General features: G+C 38.2%; 1 protein-coding gene across 1 annotated transcript in view; it reads left to right on the top strand.

Annotated features, from left to right (window-relative positions):
* The window catches only part of SEMA3A (semaphorin 3A), a 253,424-nt gene that overhangs the window by 76,562 nt on the left and 171,272 nt on the right, over positions 1-5,590 (top strand). The window lies entirely within an intron of this gene.

Consider the following 5,590-nt stretch of genomic DNA (forward strand, 5'->3'; position numbering starts at 1 on the left):
GAAAAGAAAAGAAAAGAAAAGAAAAGAAAAGAAAAGAAAAGAAAAGAAAAGAAAAGAAAAGAAAAGAAAAGAAAAGAAAAGAAAAGAAAAGAAAAAGAAAAGAAAAGAAAAAGAAAAAGAAAAAGAAAAGGAAAAGAAAAGAGGGTGATAATAGCTGAAACTGTATATGAAAACTGAAGTAACTGAATCTGAAACATTTGTGTGTAATACAACTTGTAAGATGGCTCTTCTACCAGGAAGGATAGGACTGCTTTATTATCTGTCTAATCCACCAACCATTAAATATATTGGACTAGAGATACAAGCATTCTGCAGGCTGTTGTTTGGGAGATCTTCCATCTTGATTACAGTTCCCTCAACTAAGGGCATGTTATTCCAGGCCTGGAATAGGATTTAAGGGAGCCAAAATTTTCATGGTTGTTACTTTTTTTTGTTCTTTGTAATTTCTTTTCTTAAATAGGCTGTTCTCTAAAGAATTAGAACATCAAATTGTGCACTGCATTTCCCTCATCCCCTGTAAAAAACATATGTCCTTGCCAGTATTTCCTCTGTGAAGACTCAACAGCCAATAAACATACAAAATCAGAGGGACGGAAGTAGCTGAACTTGAAAGTTAATAGATTTTGAAGTTTGTTTCAATTTGGATGACTACCCCAGAGCTAATCCATTGGAAACAGAAGCTACTGACCCATAACATGAGTTGGGAAAAATAAGCTTTTTGTTACTGCTATTAATGTCACATGCTTGGCACTGAGCTGTTAAGGTGAGTTTCTTACTATGGCTCTGGGTATCATAGTTCATGTACACTTGATTATGAAGATGAACATCAAGCAGTTGAGGCCAAGGGAATAGAAAAGGTTTGTTTAGGTTCAAAGAGCTATTTGCAAATGCTGCTGTTCAGACGGACATATAACCTGTCTACAGAACAGGATGCAAAGAATATTTTTGAAGAATTTGATGAGGTGTTTAATAGACCTGAAAGCATTGTGAATAAAACACATCATACTGATACAGGTCCCATTATGCTGCCAAAAGCACAAACATCGCATGTAGTACAGTCTCATTAGTCCTGAGAATTGAAGGAAAAGTTGATTGTGACAAGATGGTAAGATGCAGTGCTATTGAGAGAAGGCAGATACTAACTGGCTGGGTTAACAACTTGATCGCATGCAATAATAAGAAATGTTACAGATCTGTGTAGATTCAGGAGATTCTCATAAGGCTACCAAATGCAATATTGCCCAAGGGAGAGCTGGGGAAAGACATGTCTAGACTTGTAACAGCAAAGATATTTCCAGGCCTAGGTGCAAGCTAGTGATTTTAGCAACTCTAGCTTGATAAAATGTTAAAATTTACACCTTTATCTGCTTTATGCTGATGCACTCTAAGCAATTTTTGCTCTGTGATTGCTTCAGAGCTTAAAAACTGCCACTCCACAGAATTTTAAATCCTTTAAGATCCAGGTGGAAGCAGCAGTTTATGACATCTTGAACTAGTCTGATAATCATCAACACTGTTAAAAAAAATAATCTGATATCCAGTTCAGCAGATCTGGATAACACAAGTATTTATCTTTACCATATAGGCTTTTTATAGATTTCCTCTTCTTTTTTTTTTTTTTTCCCTCAATCCATATGAAAGAGAGAAGAGTACCTGTGTCAGCCCAGAGGAGCAATGCTGTCAAATTGTCTCCAGGTTTAGGTTCCTGTCTGACATAGGTAAAGGATTTGAACCTAAATGTAGAGCTTCATCATATGTTGTCTTCAGAAGTGGGGCCAGCATCTGTAGTCCCTCTGCATTTCTGCTTACTCAGCTTTTCCCCAATGCCAGTTCACAATTCTGTCTGCTCCATTAGCTTGGACTGTGTCTGCAAGAAAAGCAATCCCCATAAGGATTATTTTTAAACAAACAATGTTTTTATCATGTTTCTGGAATGTCCCCACAAAAATGTCTGTAGCATCCCAAATGGCGAGTGGACATCTGTGACGTAAAAGCAGAACGTGGCAGTTGAGGTCTGGATCTTCTTAAAATGGGACTTTTCTTCTGAACTCAGTGTGTTGTGAAACTGCATCCTGAGTGTCTCACACATCACATGACAAATGCATTTATTTATAATTGAGCTCTAGGCTGAGAATCCTTTGGGCCAATAATTATTCAGTTATTCTGAAGTGTGTTACAAGTATCATTATGTATACAACTGGAACAATTTCAAAGGGACCCTGTGCAGAATTGTAAATATTCTGCTTATCAAGCAACTCACCTGCTATGGGAGGAAACAGCAAAGAGTGTATCTGAGCTAGAATTTCACATTTCCTATAGGAGTGTGTTCTCTAAAGAGATTTTTAATAATCAGATACAACATGAAGGTTGTTTTTTTTGTTTTGTTTTGTTTCATTTTCTTTTGTTGTTGTTTTGTCTTTTCTCTGATGTTGCCCAGGACATGCAAGAAATCTTATATTGCTAGTCTAATACTGCCTATTGAATTCGGATGCTGCTAATTCCCATGCATTTCTGAGAAGAACCTGATCATATCAATACAAACAAGTAATGACTCATCTGAGATACAGGAAACAATTCCAAAAACATAAGTACATTTTTAAAGCACACTGAAGATGCTCTTAGAGCAGCTAAGATTTCAAGAGCTTCTAAGTGTAAAAATGAGAGCAGCAGCAAGAAGATTTTAAGTAATCATGAGTCAAGTAAGACTGTTTCTGACTAATGAGAAGCACCAAATGATGCCAACTTTATAAGTGTTTGAAAGAATAATTCTGCACAAATGGTCAACAGCAAAAGCCCAGACACATCCAAGAATCAGTTTTTATAGGATCTATCAACATGAACTTGTTGTGCATATTAAAAGGCAGTATAAAAATCTCCAAATAATAATGACACACAGCATGAGACCAGAAACATTACACAGAACCTGCAGTGCCTATCTGGATTTTAGGAAGTAAAACACTGTATAGAATGTCATATAAATGCTGTTACAGAAAATAAAAATAAAGCCTGCAACAGCTATGGGAAATGATGGAGAAGAACTGCTGTTTCTTTTGAACTTGCAGAGTAATTATGGAATAATTAAGCTAAAAGCTGTGGTCTTCTTCAGGGGCGAAGGATATTATCTGAAAAACTGAGGAAAGTTAGGATTTTACTTTTCTCCTCCCTCCAAACTCAGCAGTTAGATCACTTTCAGAAGACCAAAGAAAAAAGGTGAATGGCTTGTCATTTGAAAGTGAGTTGTTGCCGACCCTGAATTCCCACAGTTGACGTTTCTGGCACTTGCCATAGGCATGTTGGCCAAATAATTCCTTCCAAGCAGAGCCCAGTTTCGCCTTGGCAGAAGCACCATATGTCAATGGGTGTCTTTGAGATATAAAGCCTCTTCAAACACCACTGAAGTGCTGCCATTGCCCCTCTCCTTTTAAGGGGGTGTAGCATATGCTATCCCGACTAGCTGATTAGCACTACTTAGAGCTAAATAGCAGGAGGACGACCCAGAGGGTCAGATTTTACCCTTCTCTTTGGACTGGCATATTCCACAGAGGAAGGCAAAACGCGAGCGGTCTTACACATAAAGGATTCAAAGAGAGAGCATCTCTCAACTCTCTTAAAATGGTTCTCTATTTTATCTCTCAAAATGCAATCTTCTATAAGTTACGACTCGCTGTATTTGATCCACATATTTTCTGAGCAAAATATAGATTGGCTGGGGACCATGATTTATTTATTTGGTTGGTGGAAAATAGCCTGGAGTGTCACACAGTCATTCTACATTAGAAAGACGCAATTTTATCTTCTTACTCTCTTTTCCTTACGTGAGAAAGAAAAGGTGGTTGAGTCTTCTTTATGCAAGGAGAAGTATATTGAGTGTAACAACATTGTAAAATGATGTGCTTTGTGAAGTCCTGAATATGGTGCATCTTTTGTGTTTTGTTTCTAATTGTTTGCTGCATACAAAAGGATAATTCATTAGGCCAATTCTCCAAATAATCTCAAAGTGACATGAATTCCTTTGCAGAGTGAATGTCTGTAGCGAGTAATCCATGGAAAACAGACAGGCATCTCTTGTCATTTTGGGGCTCTAATCCACTGCCTGGAGCATGAAAATGCTCAGGATAACAAGTGTGGGAATGACCAAAATCAACATTATTTTTGGATTTTATTTTCTTAACAATGCTGTTGATCAATAGAATTGCTGAATCTGTTAGATACAATGCCACGGGATTAATGAATTAAGCTCGGGAAGCAGAAGAATTTTTAAAAGAGGAGAGGGGGAAAGCTCCTTCTTTTCCACTGGCGTGTGAATATTAAGGAATGAAAGCAGCAACACCAGAATTTTTGCTCTTGCTTTACCATAGCACCAAGCCTTGTTCTGCACGAGCCTTTACATTTTAATTAGAACCATACTGACACCCGCATTTGCAACTATGAACTTCAGCTTCAAAGTTAGGAATATCTCCTAGGCACTGACTTATTAGCTAGGTCTGAGCACAGAAAATAGATGCTGTGTTCTGTAAAATTCAGAGTGCAGTGTGATCACCTTCAGTCGGATCGGACAACTGATTTTTAACCCAAAGAAAATAAAGGAAGGAAGAGATGTCACCTAGATGCTGCAGACACCACAACGCACAGACAGAGTTCTTCTTATGGAAAAGTATAGAGCAAAATAAGCAGAGGTCACTCCTCTTTTATGAAGACGGTGTTTCGTAAAGGTTGATTTCCAACTTTTCTGTCATTATTGCATTAGGAATGCAGTACATGATACGTATCAGTATAAGACATTACTTTTCAGATTGCATGTTAAATTGACACTCATCTCAGAGTAGAAAATTTAATTAACAGTCACTCACTGGAAGGGGTTGTTCAGACGTGTGGGAGGGGAGAGTTTCAGTTTGCTTACGTGTTTGTATTTACAGCTCTCTAACATTTAGAAGACCTCTGGGGATTTTGTATGTCCTTTTGTTTAAACAAACAAACAAAACTCTTTATCTGCTTTTATTGCACAGAAATACAAGGTTAAAATAATCAGAAATTGGAAGGTTTGGAGCGCTTTTAAGAATGCTTCAGAGAATCCTCCAGTGTAATTTATAAGCCCCTTTAGACCTGTGCATGTCTTGAACTGACTGCTGGAGTGGGCTTTGCGAGGAATTTCTTCTGCGGAACAGAGTAGTGCGGGAGGTGGGGAGGGTGGGAGGGTTGGAGCAGCCTTCCCTAACAAGGCTTTAAAAGCTTCAGTGGTGAAGTTGTGCTGATGGAAGAGTTCGTTACTTGTTTCTAGCTGGGAGCGACCCAAAGAGGATTATGTTATGGGCAGGAGATGCTATTTATGTGGGTAGCAACATTGTGGTTTGCGTTCTGCTGTTGTTTTTCAAGGGGGACGAACACCTTTTAATTAGAAGCGTAAAATAAAATATTAACAATTAAAAAAAAACACGAAAACCTGGACGACGACATAAAATACCTCGTGAAATTTATAGCTCCGTGCTTTTCCCAAGCTCGCTGGAGGTTTCTGTTCCCTCCTCTCATCTCCGCCGCGATGTTTTTTTGCCTTTTTTTTTTTTTTTCCCTTTGCATGTGTGCTGTGACAGCG

Source organism: Numida meleagris, chromosome 1, assembly GCF_002078875.1.
Source record: "Numida meleagris isolate 19003 breed g44 Domestic line chromosome 1, NumMel1.0, whole genome shotgun sequence".
Lineage (NCBI taxonomy): Eukaryota > Metazoa > Chordata > Aves > Galliformes > Numididae > Numida > Numida meleagris.